Genomic DNA, 18,293 nt, shown 5'->3' on the forward strand with positions numbered 1-18,293 from the left:
AACTGGGAGCTTCTGTCTTTCTACTGCCTTCATCAATTTTTCCCACGTCCACTCATGACCAAAGGACTGCATCTTATCTTTGTACCCCGGTACTGAACCCAGGGCCTGGCACATAATAGGAGAGGATGAATGCTGAACTGCAGAGGAAACAGCCAAGAGACCGCAGCAAGTGCATGATGAGCCTGCTAACGTGACGTAGGCAGGGGTGGGTGTGCATGTGGCTCTTGCACGTCCACCACAAATGCATCTGCCAAAGAACTGCAGGGCCTCACAAAAGGCCGAATGGAGAAGTCAGGGATAGTTAATAGTAAAAAGAAACATAAAATACTCATAGATATATACAAGGTTGTTGCTAAATAGATATCTGCATTTGTGAAAACAAAACAAAACCGGTAACTACTCAATTTTCCAAGAATAAAAACTGGTTGAATGAATTATATACATTCAGCTACTGAAAAAAGTGAGTTATAGAACAGTATTGAGTTTAGGAGCACTTGTGTAAAGGAAAGGGCAGAAAACACTTTTATCAAAATGGCACAGTGATTAGAATTCACTTATTTTTTCTTTCTGCCTATCATTCCAGACTACACAGTGGTCACAGACCATGCTTGCAATAAGTAAAAGAACTGCTATAAAACTCATGTACATAGAAAACAGTAGTCACATTTTCATGTTATTTTCAAACCTGTTTAATCCTCAACATACACGTTATATGAAATAATTGTAGAAAAAGATGCCCATCTATTCCATAAGATTCTTTTCCTGGATATTTCCATTCCTCACTTTAGCTTTTATAGAAAAAAGATTTTTTGGTCAAGTTTCTCATTATAAAGTTATTTCAAGGGATACATTTTAAACCATTTTTTACACTTAATTAAGCAGTTGAATAAAATTGCTTGCCTAAAATTCTTCTATCATTTGTGAGAGGCAAATAAAATTCCATCACAGTGAAGGAACTCAAGCTGACCATTCTTTTCTGTCTTTAAAATATGCCTTCAGATGATAGGAAATAAAACAGAAAGTTGCCATGAGGAGGTCCATGGAATTGCAATTACTTCTGAAGTCAGAAATGACTTTTAAATAGACTCTCTAATTAGGTCTGTTTTAAGTGCCTTTTAAAAGTTTTTCATTGGGTGATAACTAATCCTGGCACATTCCCACAGGCAAAATACCAGCTCTGGGGGTCAGTAGTCCCCTTTCACTGTCGTTTTGAATAATCAAAAAAAAAAAAAAAGACAGAAGGCAGCACCAGATGCAGAATCAGGGAAATCTTGACTGTACCATAAACCTCTTGGGGACTTGTCACTTGGGCTGGCACCGGCTCTGCTGGGCAAGACTGGCACACCATGTGAGGTCTCGGAACATGAAAATGCGGGCACCCTTGTTTAACAGATGCTAACAAATGAGCTCATTTATGAAACAGAAACAGGCTCACAGACATTGAAAACAAACATGGTTATCAAAGGGAGAATGAGAGGGAAGGATAAACAGGGAGTTTGGGATTAACAGATCCACACACTGCATGAAACAGATAAACAACAAGGGCCTACTGCTCTTACAGCACAGGAAACTGTATCCAGTATCTCCTAATGACCAATAATGGAAAAGAGTCTGAAAAAATATGTATACACATACATACGTATCTCTCTCTCTCTCTATATATATATATATATATGTATGTATGTATATATGTATGTATGTATATATGTATGTATGTATATATATGTATGTATGTATGTGTATGTATGTATGTATATATATATGTATGTATGTATATATATATATATGTATGTATGAATGTGTGCTCAGCTGTGTCCAGCTCTTTGAGACCATATGAACTGTAGCCCGCCAGGCTCCTCTGTCCATGGGGTTTCCCAGGCAAGAGCACTGGAGTGGGTTGCCCTTTCCTACTCCAGGAGATCTTCCGGACCCAGGGACTGAAACTACATCGCCTGCATTGGCAGGTGGATTCTTTACTACTGAGCCACCTGGGAAGCCCTTACACACTCACACACACACACACATACACATGTCAGTATCTTTATATATATCTCTGAGTCACTTTTTTGCACACACCTGAAACTAATGCGATATCGTAAATCAACTATACTTCAATTGCAAATAATCTCAAGGCATCAAGACAGCCAGAGCAGAGCATTAAACCAACATGGGGCCTTTCTAAGCAGGAGGCCCTGCACAGTTGCAAAAGTTGCACACTGATAAAGCTGGCCTCATTCTGAGACTGCTTTCCATGGTCCCTCAAAAGCTGTAGCTCATTAGGCTAAACTCAAGCACCTATGCATCTATGGTTTGGTAGTTTGCTAACTGGGACAGCCAATAAATAAATAAAATTAACCCATCAACCAAGTACTCAAAACTTCATCCCTGCTGGGGCATAGAACTTCTAAACTGAACATCTTCTCAACAATAATATTAAAACTGTTTTCCTGAGTGAGTCACGGACTATGGCCATTTATCCATTCAATAAATATTCACAGGACTTTCCTGTAAGGTAGGCAATGGGGATGTGAAGCTGACTGGGTCACAGCATCTCGACCCTCAAATGTCTCCTATTTCTAAAGAGACAAGCATGCGTACAGTAGGTTGTCGGAGATGGGTGGCCAAGGGAAGTTTCCCAGAAAAGGAAACAATTGAACTGATCCATAAAGGACATTCAGGAGTTGAAAGGAGTACCAAGTGGGACATTGACAAGCACAAAGGGCATTTTGGGTGTGTGAACATATGTGAAGCCAAGAAAGATGTAATAGTAAGCAGAGCACTCAGAGAAGGGTTAAGGGATCAGTATTTCAAAATTCTAAGTTTAGAAGGGCAGGTTTTGAAGCTTTTTGTTTTCGGAGCCACTAGGAAATTACCAAGGCTGCTATTAATAATTATAGCTAGAGTAAATAAAAATATGGGCACAAGTTAATGGATATATCAGCAAAAAGAGAAGAAGGAAGACTGGAAGGAGTGAGCTGGAGTGAGTGTGCAGGCGGGAAGCACTATGTAATATAGGGGGAGTTATTCCAAAAGCTCCTCACAGACGGTGGACAACATAATTGCACCTGTCAAGGCGGCTTCATAAGGCGAAATGATACCACGTATCCTGAGGCAAAGCTGATAAGCACACCCCACTGAGCTTCCGTATATCCTGCAGAGGCACCAAGCCAAAGCTGGGGTCCTCAGATTCTGCATCAGTTACTCAGAGGCAGATAAAAATTCCGACACTCTAGCACTCCCTTCGTCCTGTCCTGCGTGCTGCTGCGTGTTAGAGCAGGGCTGACCCAGCCAGCTCAGAAGCCGGTCCCTGTTGTGAGGCATCTACGGATGAGGCAGCATGTGGATGGGGGAGCTCGCAGGAATGAATCACTGAGATCAGTTCTTAGAAATCAGAATTCCCTGCCCGTGGGTGCTGCTGGAACACTTCACTAAGATACTCCTCTCTGAAAGGAATGTGCTGTTTCATTTGATAAGGACTGTTTTGACCCCCTGCTTGGGAGATGTTAAAAAGAGTAATAATAATAGCTTGTATGTGTCCAATGCAAAGACTCCTAAACCAGGCAAAATATCCCAATCAACTCCAGAAAAAAAAATGCATGCCTAGCCCCATCCCAGACTTTCCCAAACAGACTCTGGAGATACAGCCCTGCCTGTCTGTTTATTTTTAAAGGCTCCCACGGGGATTCTGATATGGATCCAGAGCTGACAGCCAGTTTGTCTTGCCTTTATGCATTATTTTATCTCTGCTGCTGGATCCTGGATTTGGGACGGGTGGTCCCTAAGGCCCTCATCAACTGAAAGCATCCTATTTTCTTGGACACATCACGCTATTCTCCTGTGTGACTAGCCAAAATGTTTGTTGGGGTTTTTCTATAACATCTTATGGAAAAACCTGAATGGACTTTTTGACCAACCCAATATTATCTCTGATGGAACTGGAAAGGGGAATTTCCAGCCTCTGAGATTCCTACACAAGGCAGCCCAGGCTGTATGTATGAGAAGCCCTGAGGAAGGAATCCACCTATGTTCTAGACATGACATTCCGGAATTTAGCTGGAATGTCACAGTTCTCTCACTGGGAAAGGAAATGGCAGCCCACTCCAGTAGTCTTGCCTGGAAAATCCTGTGATAGAGGTGCCTGGCGGGCTATAGTCCATGGGGGTCACAGAACAGTCGAGCAGGACGGAAGTGCCTGAGCACATCTTGCTTCTCTGCACCCCGGCAGCTCAGCAGACCTACATTGAGTGTGTCCTGGGTGGCTGGGGCCTGGGCCCTGCTGGGCCACAGAGGCAGAGGGGCCGGCACATCAGCCCCCCTGGAGCTTGTGGTCTGGAGAGAACACAAAGAGCTCATAGCTTGTTTTTCCAGGGAGGAAGAAGAATTCAGAGGGGCCAGGAGACTTGTATAAGGCTAGAGAGTTAGCAAGGATTGGAACTGGGATATTTAATCTGGTCTCATCCCAAAGCTACTGTGTGATGTCAGTTTTCAAAGTGCCAGGACACGTGACCCGGAGACGATGGGGTGTCACAGCCTGCGATGTCGCCAGATGTCCTGTGGAAGATGTGCTGATGCTGCTGGTGGGTAGAGAGGTCAGGGAGCAATTTATGGGCCGAGAGTCATTTACTCAGGACTACTAAATCTCACAGATGCTTGAGAGGGGCCACCATGCCTCTTTGAACCGCACTTTCTCCATCTGCTGGCAGGACGTCAATGTCTATTAGAGCTGTAGCAAGATGTCAGGTGTGAGGGTTTGGGGCTCTGCTGACCAAGGCTGAGATTATCCATTTTGATATCTGTACGACAGGCTAAGGCTTTTGCCCACAAAGTGCTCCCGAAAATGGCTCATGTCTCTGTCTTTAGGGGCAATTATTTAGCTTTTACAAACATTTTAATAGTCTCTCAGCTGCCTTCAAAGATTTAAGACTTCAGAAACTAACAGAGCTTTGGGGAAGGAAAAAAACATTAAATCACTTGACTTGTATAGCTTAGAGGTAATAATTTCTAAGGTGTTAAAGAAAGACACAGAATATATGATACTTAAGAGCAGGCAGGTTGACATCAGACTTGAATCCTTCTCATAACATCTTTCAGTTCAGTTCAGTTCAGTTGCTCAGTCGTGTCCGACTCTTTGTGACCCCATGAATCGCAGCACACCAGGCCTCCCTATCTATCACCAGCTCCCTGAGTTCACTCAAACTCACGTCCATCGAGTCAGTGATGCCATCCAGCCATCTCATCCTCTGTCTGCCCCTTCTCCTCCTGCCCCCCAATCCCTCCCAGCATCAGAGTCTTTTCCAATGAGTCAACTCTTCACATGAGGTGGCCAAAGTACTGGAGTTTCAGCTTTAGCATCGTTCCTTCCAAAGAAATCCCAGGGTTGATCTCCTTCAGAATGGACTGGTTGGATATCCTTGCAGTCCAAGGGACTCTCAAGAGTCTTCCCCAACACCAGAGTTCAAAAGCATCAATTCTTCGGCACTCAGCCTTCTTCACAGTCCAACTCTCACATCCATACATGACTACTGGAAAAACCATAGCCTTGACTAGACGGACCTTAGTCAGCAAAGTAATGTCTCTGCTTTTGAATATGCTATCTAGGTTGGTCATAACTTTTCTTCCGAGGAGTGAGTGTCTTTTAATTTCATGGCTGCAGTCACCATCTGCAGTGATTTTGGAGCCCCAAAAAATAAAGTCTGACACTGTTTCCACTGTTATCCCATCTATAGGAACATGTATATTTATATGGATATATGTATAACTGATGGAGAAGGCAGTGGCACCCCACTCCAGTACTCTTGCCTGGAAAATCCCATGGACAGAGGAGCCTGGTGGGCTGCAGTCCGTGGGGTCGCCAAGAGTCGGACACGACTGAGCGACTTCACTTTCACTTTTCACTTTCATGCATTGGAGAAGGAAATGGCAACCCACTCCAGTGTTCTTGCCTGGAGAATCCCAGGGACGGGGAAGCCTGGTGGGCTGCCGTCTCTGGGGTCACACAGAGTCAGACACGACTGAAGCGACTTAGCAGCAGCAGCGGCATGTATAACTGAGAGGCTTCCCAGATGGCTCAGGGATAAAGAATCCACCTTCCAACAAGGAGACATGGGTTTGATCCCCGGGTAGGGAAAATCCTCTGGAGAAGGAAATGGCAACCCACTCCAGTAGTCTTGCCTGGAGAATCCCATGGACAGAGGAGCCTGGCAGGCTACAGTCCATGGGGTCACACAACTGAATGACTGAATACACCCGCATAACTGAACCACTTTGCTGCACACCTGAAATTAATACAACACTGTAAATCAACTATATTTCAATAAAAATTTTTAAATAAAAATAAAATTCTCACTTCTGTCAGAAAAACTGATGATTGTATTAAAAGCTATTAAAATAGAAAACAAAACAACTCCAGTATTTTCTGGTAGAAATTACTAGAAAATAGAAAAGCACTTTGTACTGAGGTGTCAGGGGATCCTTCTTTTAGATCCAGCTTTGATTGCAGCCATGAAATTAAAAGATGCTTACTCCTTGGAAGGAAAGTTGTGACTAACCTAGATAGCATATTCAAAAGCAGAGACATTACTTTGCCAACAAAGGTCCGTCTAGTCAAGGCTATGGTTTTTCCAGTGGTCATGTATGGATGTGAGAGGTGGACTGTGAAGAAGGCTGAGTGCCGAAAACTGATGCTTTTGAACTATGGTGTTGGAGAAGACTCTTGAGAGTCCCTTGGACTGCAAGGAGATCCAACCAGTCCATTCGAAAGGAGATCGGTCCTGGGTATTCTTTGGAAAGACTGATGCTAAAGCTGAAACTCCAGTACTTTGGCCACCTCATGCAATGACTTGACTCACTGGAAAAGAGTCTGATGCTGGGAGGGATTGGGAGCAGGAGGAGAAGGGGACGATGGAGGATGAGATGGCTGGATGGCATCATTGACTCAATGGACATGAGTCTGAGTGAACTCCGGGAGCTGGTGATGGACAGGGAGGCTTGGCGTGCTGCAATTCATGGGGTCGCAAAGAGTCAGACACGACTGAGCGACTGAACTGAACTGAACTTGCCACTAAAGAAGTCTCTTTATCTTTGAGCCCCAGCTTCCTTCTCAGAGAAAGAAGGGTTTGACTGGATCTAGCCTTCCATGCATAAGCACCGCAAGATTTGCAGGGGCTGTGACTCACAAGGGGACTGGGCCAGGTGCCCCAGGGGGGAGGCGTGGGTCCGTGAGAACAGCTGCAGAGAACAGCCAACAACTGTTATGTCATCTCTCTCACAGTCTGCGTCACTGCGGCTGCACGCAATCTGGCTAAGTTGCTCTGTTTGGAGGGAAGGCCCTGTGCCGACTCACCAATCCACATCATGCAGGGGCCCACCTTCCTTCAGGGTAAAGCCCTTTGAAAGAATGGCCATGGGGGAATTCTTAGGACTATGTGGGTAGAACTCAGAAGGCCCATGGACTTACATGAGTCTGTTAGTTCTCTACTGCTCCATGCCAAACAAGCCCAGAACTTACCGGCATAAACAATAAATATCTAGTATCCTATGGTTTCCACAGGGCAGGAATAGCTTAGCTGGCTGTCTGTGGCTCAAGGCTCCTTACGAGGCTTGAGTCAAGCTGCTGGGCTGAGCTGTGGTTTCATCTGAAGGCCCCAGAGGAGGCCGCATTCTCTCGAGTTCACTCGTGCAGTTGTTGGCAGGCCTCAGGCCCTTGAGCTGTAGGCCCCTCACAGGCCTGCCTTCCCACGTCCTAGCTCTCTCCCCAGGGGAGCGATCCAAGCCAGAGCCAGAGGGCCTGCTCTGCCCTGAACTGTGTCCTTCTCAGATAGACCCGGGACCTGGGGTTCCTGGCTGAAATGCTGCAAGGCTTGTACCTGGACACACCTCTGTTTGAGTTAATAATACAAAGAAACTATATGCAACAAAAAATAACTGCGTGTATGTGTAATTGGGGCAAATTCTGGACCAAAAATATTCAAAAAGACAAAAAACAAACAAGAACAACCCGACTGCCATTTCCGAGAAGCTGGGAGCAGGCGTGTAAGAGGGTGCTGCGCCTGCTCCCTGCACTCAGCATCACAAAGGGGTGGGCAAGCTACGCAAGCCACCCATCTGGCCCAACCCCTGGATACACCTCTTCCCTCACTCCATGTAATGCACCAGTCCCCAACCATTTTGGCCCCAGGGATGGGTTTCGTGGAAGCCAATTTTCCATGGATGGGGTGGGGGATGGTTCAAATGGGGTCATGATAGCAATGAGTGATGGGGAGCAACAGATGAAGCTTCAGCCAGCTCACCTGCTGCTCACCTTCTGCTGTGACCCCGTTCCTAACAGGCCACAGACTGGTACCCATCCTCAGTCTGGGGGTTGAGGACCCCAATATAAGGAGAAGTGATGCTCACCCCGCCTCGGGAAGCAAGCAAGGAAGGATATTGCTTGTTTTTGTTCCCTTTTGCAGCCAGCACAGGAGCCCCAGTAAAATTTTGCCTGAATTTCTTGTTTGGCTTCTAGTCAACTTCCTCCAGGGAGAGCCAAGAATCCTAGTTGGTATCACCTCAACCCATAAATCCATAGGTTGAAGAGTTAACCCTCTATGTGATTGTATTTAGAGCTAGGGCTCTTCAGGCATTAAGGTTGAAGAAGTCAAAGGGTAGCGTCCTAACCCAAGAAGACTGGTGGTCTGAAAGAAGAGGGGGACAAAGAGCACTCTTTTCCTTCTTGCACACACCAGGGAAAGGTCACGTGAGCGCCCAGCAAGAAGGCGGCCACCTGCAGGCCGGGAACTGACTGCGCTGGCGCCCTGAGCTGACATCCCGCCTCCAGAACCGAGACAGGGAATTTCTGCTGGGTAAGCCACTCCGTCTGCGGCATTTTGTTATGGCAGCCCGAGCAGACTAAAGCAGAGAGCATGACCAAGAGGGAAGGAACAGTCTTTCTGTACCCTGATCTCAGGAGGGATACCAGCCATCTGATGTGCTCGTCTGTTTCCATCCATATGAATACCATATGCTATTCATCAGATGTGAGCCAGGAGACTTTCCTGGTGGTCCAGTGGTTAAGACTCTGTGCTTCCAATGCAGGGGGTGTGGGCTCAATGTCTAGCTGGGGAACTAAGATCCCACATGTTGAATGGCTTGGCTTAGAATTTATTTTAAAATATTTTAAAAATATTTTTAAAAGGTGAGTCTGGAGTCAGTTTAAGTCCATTCAAATTTCAAGGAGAGTCATGGGACTACCAAGAGGTGAGGGGTCATAGAGGCTGCCTACAACACTGGGAATAATTTACAGCTTTACTTTGATTAACCTCTAACTGGACTTAGCATCACATTCAATTGTCAATGCAGGCAACCAGTCACTACAGGATGAGAAGCACCTGCAATCTGGTAACCAATCACTGCTATTTTCATGTTGTTTTACAGTTGTGGCACATATCCCCGTTTACCACCACTCCAAAATATCCAAATTATGAGATCTACCGTGTGAGATCGTATTTAATCTACTAAAGCAGACATTCATTTTCCTATGGACTAAGTCAGAAAAACACCTGGACGCACCATTTCATTTCTGGCCTTTTGCACTTTACTTTATGAAATGTAAAACATTATTCCGAGAAACAATCTGTAGGTGTCACCAAACTGTCAAAGTATTGGTGGCACAAAAAGTTTAGGAATCCTTAAGCAAGTGGCTCTGCAAGTATGGTCTTGGGAATAGCAGCATTAACTTGCCCTGGGAATTACTCTGACACACAGATGATCAAACCTCCTCCCAGACCCCATCAGAAAGGCTGGGGGCGGGGCTAGTAATCCCCAGGTTAACAGGCCCTCTAGATGACTGGTGCACACTGCAGGCTGAGACCCACTGGTCTAGAGTCTTTCATTCAGAGTTTGTATTTCCAATAAGCTCCCTGATGAAATCAGTCTGAGGACCACTTTTTGAGAGCAGTGCTCTTGACTAAAATATAAACCATCTTGACCATTAGCTGGATATCTGTTAACCAAGTCTCCTTTGGTGCCACTAACTAGTCTATCGTTCATGACAAGTTAACCCTTCAGAGTTTATTCATATGTTAACTAGAACAATAACAAAAAATATCTGCCAACTTTCAGAAGCTGCTGTGAGAACTGGAAATAATCTATCTGCAGTACTTGGCATGGTGCCTGGAATGTAATAGAAGCTCAAAAAGCAAATGTCATTAGTCACATTATGTTTATTACCATTTAAAATTCTTACCAAACCCCAGTTTTGCCTAGCAGGGTTTAACAGTAGGAGAGAAGAGGTATGTGAGCAGTTCCACATAAGGGAAATCTCAAGATGCTGCTGGAGACCCAGCTGCAAAGAGGGCTGGGTTGGCAAAGCAAGCATTATTCCTGTGCTCCTAACATTATAGAAGAGCGAACAGTCTGAGGGAGACCAGTAACTAGCCCAAGGCACACAGCCTGCACAGTGCAGGGTACTAATCATCCAAGGCTTCCCCCCAGCCACATGGCCTCTTGACCTCTGGTTATGAGATGTGTCCCTTAAGGACATTGGGGGGATATGCAGGGTCCAGAGGAGTCAAGGGTTGCTGGCTCGGCTGGGGTATGATGTCACCAAGAAGATGTCTCCTTGGGAAGTCCTAAAACAGAAAAATGAGGGTCGACCTGCACACCTCCATTGTGGAGTACATGGGCACACCTAACCTCCTTCACAGACTCCACACCCTGGCCCTTCTCTCCCACACAGCCAGGTGAAAAAGAGGTGCTTCAGAGTTTATCTGTTTGGTCAGATGTTAACATTTTTCTTTTGCTTTTGGGGTAGGCCTGATGCAAAGGTAAGCTAAGCCCTTCCAAGAGTACAGGCTGAGTGAATACTTGTTTTCCTCCATGAGACTAGAAGGTGGTGATGAAAGATTTCAAATCAAACCCCATTACAGGGACCTCCATGAGACCAGAAAGGCGATGAGGGAATACTGAAGATCTAACTTCATCCCAGGGACTGAAACTTTGGCCACCACACTGAAGGTAAGGGAGAGCTCCAAATGGAGACAAATGTTTCTGACTCTGGACTGGGTGGCATGCACGACCCTCCCTCAGACTTCGTCCCAGGATAGGAGACAGCCAGCCTGGAGCACTGGACTGACGTGCGTTTCCGCCAGCCTCCCAGCACTTTGCAGGGCACTCCACTCATCTCTTAGCTGTTCCTCCTGAGTCTTCTCATGGTTCTAACAAGTGAGGGACACACGGCGAGGACATGTCAGAAGAGGCAAGAGGTGGCGGGAGAGATTCATTTAAAGCGGCCTGGTGAGGAAGACCTCTCTTTAATAGCTCTCAGCAGTTACTTCTGTGAACATTCCTCTCAGGTAAACAAGTTCCTGCTCCTTCATGGAGCACAACATACTCAGATCTAATGATGCTCTCAGACACTGGGCCAGCCTTTCTGTCTGACAAGATCTGCACTCTGGAAAACCAAGTTCATTCCAGCTTTTGCCCCAGGAGAGCCCCTGTGGGGTCAGGATGCCATCTGTCTCCCTCATGAAATATGCAGAAAATGATCCCCAACAAGAACTGCAAGCTTACGTCACTACAGTGAATGGCAGTGCAAAATTAAGGACGCTGAGGGCTGCTGGAAAACAAACTCTTGGGTAAAAATGGAAAAGTTCTGTCAAGAGATATGTTTTCTCTGTTTATTTCCTGTTCTCTGCTAATAAGAAGATCTATTGACATTAGAGGGAAAGGCATCATTCTGGAAAGCTCTGAGAGAGAACTTCTATCTTTTCTATTCATAAAATTCACTCTACTGGTTGGGTCTGTTCACTTCTGTAACCCAGTACCTACAGAGCCCTCAGTGGGGGAAGGACTTTTCTTCCCATTTTTCAGTGACTCCCTCTCAGGTTGCCTTCAGCCCCTGAAACAAACTCCCTGTGCTCGCCTCCTGCCTGCTGCCATGTGTCTCTTTAGTTGACCGACTCTCTTACCACATGGAGATGTCTGAAGGCAGATGTGCGCCTCCCAACTGGGTTTTCCTCAGCCTCTCCCTCTTAGTTTCTTTTTCTTCCTTTGAAAGTCAGTTTTTTTTTTCCTTTCTGCTTCTCTCCTTCCTTTCACATCAAGGATTAAGTGGTTGTGGGCTCTCCTTGTTGCTGAGGCTCACCCTCCCTAACCACATGAGGAACGCCATCTTTTCCCACTTCTTTGAAATGTGATAGGGCATTTTCTCTTTCTTGCTTTCATTACTGTAGCAGAGACAGGAGTGCTCACCAAATACCCTGTGGCCTCTCCTATACCTCCCAGCATCATCTGACTAGTTCTAGTCAATGGACAGTGACAAAGTGATGTGGGTCTCTCCCAGGCTGAGGCAGCAAAGAGCTGACATGCCTTTTTCATCCCTCTCTTCTTTTGCTGCAGTGACCTTGTGAAGCAAAGGTCACGAAGGTGGTATTGACCCAATGGAGGGACCAGATTTCCACATTGCTGAATGGACTTGCACTGACCTGTTCCCCACAGGAGTAAGAATTAAACTTTTGCTGCACTAAGCCACTGAGATTTTTTGAAAAGTTACCTCAGTCTAGTCAAGGCTATCTTAGCTAATACAATCCTCTTTTGCTACTGATCTTTCCCCTCTTCTTGCCCCAACATCAAGCCCCAGCTCTTAAAACCTGACTTGAATGCAAATACCATTTTGTGAATACTTTCTGAGTTGTCCCACTTGAAAATTCACTGCTCATGTTTTCATGTTTCCACAGAGACCTGAGCTAGCATTTTACATGTGTCTGACTAATCCTTTAAAAATCCCTGCTTTTACAGATGAAGTGACTCTGTTATAACATTGATCCCATCTTCTCTGAATGTTCATTTGTGCTTGTCTCTGAATGTTCATTTGTGTTTGTCCGTTTCCCGTAATGACCGGAAGCCCCTTGACGACAAAGATTTCCTACTCTGTCATGATTACCAAACTTATCGTCACTCCTGAAGGACTGTAATTTAATTCCTGATGTGTCTCCAATTTTTTATCTTTTTTACACGAGGTCCTGCTTCAGGCCACCTAGGCTACCTCTGTCCACCTTGTACCTGAATTTGAGTTCTTGCCTGGCCTGTCCATTTTGCCTTCAGTCCAGTCAGTTGCCAAAGCTGGCAGATTTCACATGTAAAATCTCTCTCATCTACTTCTTCCTTTTAAATCCCAAGCTACCACTTGAATTTTGGTCTTTGTGGTCTTTCTCAATAATCTCCTAGAAGCTTTCTCACATCCACGTTAGAGGCTTCCATCAGATCAGCAGTTCCCAAACCCAGAACTGATGAATTTCTTTTGTCCTATGTGTGCAGTGGTTCTTTTCCATCTTTTGGTTTAAGCACAATTCCTGGCTTTTGTGAACCCCCACAACTGGGCCCAGATGCCTTCTCTCATCTCATGGTCCAGCTTTCTGTCCTGGACCATGTGATGCTCTCCCAACTATTTAGTTGGGTCTAAAGAGATGCAAAGAGTTGACTCATTGGAAAAGACTCTGATCCTGGGAGGGATTGGGGGCAGGAGGGAAAGGGAAAGACAGAGGATGAGATGGCTGGATGGCGTCACCAACTCGATGAAAGTGAGTCTGAGTGAACTCCGGGAGTTGGTGATGGACAAGGAGGCCTGGTATGCTGTGATTCATGGGGTCGCAATGAGTCGGACACGACTGAGCGACTGAACTGAACTGAACTGAAAGAGATGGGAATGCCAGACCACCTTACCTGCCCCCTGAGAAGCCTGTATACAGGACAAGAATCAACAGTTAGAACTGGATGTGGAACAATGGACTGGTTCAAAATTGGGAAAGGAATACATCAAAGCTGTATATTGTCACCCTGCTTATTTAAGTTATATGCAGAGTACATAATGTGAAATGTCAGGCTGGATGAAGCTCAAGGTAGAATCAAGATTGCCGGGAGAAATATCAATAACCTCAGATATATAGATGAAACCACCCTAATGGCAGAAAACGAAGAGGAACTAAAGAGTTTCTTGATGAAGGTGAAATAGGAGAATGTGAAAGCTCCCTTAGAACGCAACACTCAAAAACACTAAGATCATGGCATCCAGTCTCATCACTTCTTGGCAAATAGATGGGGAAATGGAAACAGTGACAGACTTTATTTTCTCGGGCTCCGAAATCATTGTGAACGGTGACTGCAGCCATGAAAGATGTTTGCTCCTTGGAAGAAAAGTTATGACAAACCTAGACTGTTTTAATACTAAAAAGCAGAGACATCACTTTGCAGACAAAGGCCCATATAGTCAAACAAAGGTTTTTTCAGTAGTCATGTATGGATATGAGAGCTGGACATAAAGAAGGTTGAGCACTGAAGAATTGACGATTTTGAATTGGGGTGCTGTAGAAAATTCTTAAGAGCCCTGTGGACAGCAAGGAGATCAAACCAGTCAATTCAAAAGGAAATCACCCCTGAATACTCATTGGAGAAACAGATGCTGAACCTGAAACTCCAATACTTTGGCCACCTGATATAAAGAGCCAACTCATTGGAAAAGACCCTGATGCTGGGAAAGACTCAGGGCAGGAGGAGAAGGGGCAACAGAGGATGAGATGGTTTGTTGGCATTACAGACTCAATGGACATGAGTTTAAGCCAACTCAGGGAGACTGAAGACAGGGCAGCCTGGAATGCTACAGTCCATGGAGTCACAAAGAGTCAGACACAACTGAGGGGCTCAACAAAAACAGCACGTTCCCGACTTTGCAAATGTATCCTCCTGGTTCCTGTCTTCTCGAAGGCCTTCCTCCCTCTGCCTATTGAATCTCATTCACTCTGGATTCTGGAAGTTCTTCCTTTTATGCCAGGTTTGTGCATTCCAGATTTATGCCCTTCGCTTCTGCATAGACCCTGGGCTTGTCACCGCATTTTCCTCGTATAGTTCCTTCTATAATAGCTGCTGTGTACCTACTCAGTAAATATCAGCTATATTGAATGGAAAATAATTTTAATGTGTGTTACAAGCTTCCAAGCTTCTCCAAAATCCCTGAGTGAACACGTTCATTAGGACATTTCCTTGCTTTATGTCCCTGATGCATAAGAGGAAAAATATGTCCTCTTAAATCTCAAACATCTGGACATTGGCCTCTCAATAAATCATGGACTCTGACACATTTTCCAGTGCAAGTTTACATTTGATTTTCATGTCACTTTGCCTAAAATGGTCACAGATTTTAGCTCCGATTTTTATCACTGCATATTTCCTTTGTCAGTTTAAAAAACCCTCAATACTGAGAACCTGGACACCTAACCTTGCCTTAAGAGGTAGAGTAAATAGCAAAATATGAACCCCAAAGAGGTGGTGCAACAAAAAGTCTCATAATGTGTACTCAAAGGATTAAACTTTCATAAATATTAGGTCATAAAGTCACATCATTAGTTCATGGAATGGAGAATGTTTCCATTTTACAGGAAAATGAAGAATTTAATGCTAAAATCTAGACAGTTGCCATGCTATTGCTTAGAACTCATAAAATGGTTGCTAAAGTAGTCTTGTCTCCCTATTTTTGTTTTTTTTTCCTGATCTAGGCAGTTACTCTAACATGAGCATTAGTTCATTACGAATAATGAATTTGGCATACCAAAGAGCTGTTTGACTAAAAATAATGATATAGATACATATATATATACATGCTAATTAGAAAACCAAGGTATGAAAGGTTAGCAAGAGATTGTAAGAATTTTGAACTTATGAAGTAATGGACTTGGACTTCAGGTTAATATATCTTTGTCTCTTTTCTGCAATTTATAGTGGCTTAGTATATACTGTAGCCAAATACTGATGAAATCATTCGTAACTTTAGGTAAAGGAATATGCTTGACAAAAGAAGCTTCATGAACCAAATAGCCCTGTCATTTATACAAATGGAGACAATGTTCTTCACTAGGATCAAAAACCAATTAGACAACTTGGGTGGATCTCAAGGGAATGATGCTGAGTGAAAAAGGACACTTGGAAAAGGTTACAGGCTGCACTATTCCATTTAAATAACATTTTTGAAATAACTAAATTATAGATATGGAGATTAGTAGTTGCCAGGGATTAGAGACTGGGAAGGAAGTGTGGGGGGAAGGTGGGTGTTGTTACGAAGGGGCAGCGAGTAGATGAATGGGGTGGTGGTTCCATGAAGTCACACAGGTGATAAAACTGCACAGAACTACACGCACACACACACACACACACACACACACAGACACCTGTGTCAAAATCCAAGTGTACTATCATTATGCAAGATGGTATCACTGGGAGAAAAGATTGTGTGAAAGGTACATGCTACTTCTTGTACATTTTTTGGGCAAATTCCTGTGAACTTATGATCATTTCAAAGCTAAAAGTTCTTAAACATCAGAATTTGCTTGTCACTTTAGAGAAGGGGCCTATGCAGGCCAGATGGAAACCTAAGTGAGATGGCTGGGAAGGTGAAAACTGGCTGATGGCAGCTTCCAACCATGGTGGGACTGTGTGCCTGGAATTGCTGAGTCTTCTGAGTGCTGTTTTTAGAAAATGCCAGAAATTGAAAATTCAAATAAATATCTCTTGACTTTCATTGACAATTAATCCAAAGTGTTTGGAACACTCTATATAAGCCAGACTAAAGACACTTTTGAACTGTGGTGTTGGAGAAGACTCTTGAGAGTCCCTTGGACTGCAAGGAGATCCAACCAGTCCATTCTGAAGGAGATCAACCCTGGGATTTCTTTGGAAGGAATGATGCTAAAGCTGAAACTCCAGTACTTTGGCCACCTCATGTGAAGAGTTGACTCATTGGAAAAGACTCTGATGCTGGGAGGGATTGGGGGCAGGAGGAGAAGGGGCGGACAGAGGATGAGATGGCTGGATGGCATCACTGACTCGACGGACGTGAGTTTGAGTGAACTCCGGGAGTTGGTGACGGTCAGCGAGGCCTGGCGTGCTGCGATTCATGGGGTCGCAAAGAGTCGGACACGACCGAGTGACTGGATTCAGTAGGGTTGGATTCAGTCTTAATGATTCAGGAGCAAACTCAGCTTTAGGCCAGAGGTTAGGTTTGGCCTCCAGATGATTCACCAGCCCTGCCCACCCCAAACTGCTCATCTCAATGTGTGGCTGATGCTTCTCTGTGCTGACTGACAGCAGACTGAGAAGTGGCGATCAGGCCGCTGATGAAAACGGCATAAGCACCCCCCAGTCACTGATACTTGGGACTCTGGAGAATATGGGTTTGACAGTGGTTCTCCCTGCAGGCTCTGAGCAAGACCTGCACCCCTACCTAGTGAGCACAGTGCCTAGAAACAGCAGGTGCTCAGTTTACCTTTTTAGAGGAGCTCATTTGTTCCTCCCCAGCTGTCTTAGTTTTTATTTTTAAAGCTAAATGAGATCTAAAAAAACTGAGAATATGACCTAGAATCTGGTATCCTGTGCTATAGTTTTCTGAAAGTGAATACAATGGCCTGATGAACACACAATACAGGCAGCACCCATAACCTCCATGTTGGTCTGAAGCCATGAATGTAAGCCTTCTGCTAATTAGTGCAAAGAGCAGAGAGAGGTGCTGATAGGTTATTCTGGGTCTAATGTTTGAAAGGCTTCATCATCTCTGCCCCTGCTAACGCAGAGTCCAGTCAACCCTTCTTCCCCAGCTGCCAACCTGGACAGCTGACTCGGCAGAATTGAGCAGCACAGAGCTAGCTGCCTGCCCTCTACGGCAATCACATCTGTGAGTGGATAACCTCCCGCCTCCTGCCTAAAGCATAACATACTGATCAGACTCTCTCCCTGTTCATTCTCTAGTAAACAGAGCACACCCAATTCCTTTTAGGAAGGAGGTGAATAGAAAAACTCCAATGTTTTAAATTGAAATTTTAATGTAAAAAACTTTCAATCTTAAAATTTCACTTCTGGCCCAATTATACATTCTCAAAGTTAAATTATTAATGACTCATCTGTACAATTTCTGTCCTCTTTTCTCCAAAAGCTTGCTATCAAGAGTCCAGGGAATGTTTTCTAATCCTCCTTTAAAAAGGAGTATTTGTAAATAATTCATGATTTTAGGTCAATAAAAGAGTCTTTTCCAGAATTCCCTGGTGGTCCAGGGTTTTGGACTCCGCGCTTTCACTGCTAAGGGCCTGGGTTCAATCCCTGTCAGAGAACTAAGATTCCGTAAGTTGCACAGTACAGCTGAAAAAAAGGTCTTTTCCTATTTATTATGTTTTTTACCAAGCTTTACAATATGCAGATTTTTAAAGGGTTGGTTCTCAGCCTCGAAAATTATGCTAATAAGGTAAGAACAATAATTCATAGTATAGTCACTAATTTCT

The 18,293-nt window shown here is 44.6% G+C and overlaps 1 protein-coding gene across 1 annotated transcript in view; it reads right to left on the reverse strand.

Annotated features, from left to right (window-relative positions):
* The window catches only part of FAT3 (FAT atypical cadherin 3), an 813,871-nt gene that overhangs the window by 82,973 nt on the left and 712,605 nt on the right, over window positions 1-18,293 (reverse strand). The gene's annotated exons all lie outside the window — the stretch shown is intronic.

Source organism: Ovis canadensis, chromosome 21 (assembly GCF_042477335.2).
Source record: "Ovis canadensis isolate MfBH-ARS-UI-01 breed Bighorn chromosome 21, ARS-UI_OviCan_v2, whole genome shotgun sequence".
Taxonomy (NCBI): domain Eukaryota; kingdom Metazoa; phylum Chordata; class Mammalia; order Artiodactyla; family Bovidae; genus Ovis; species Ovis canadensis.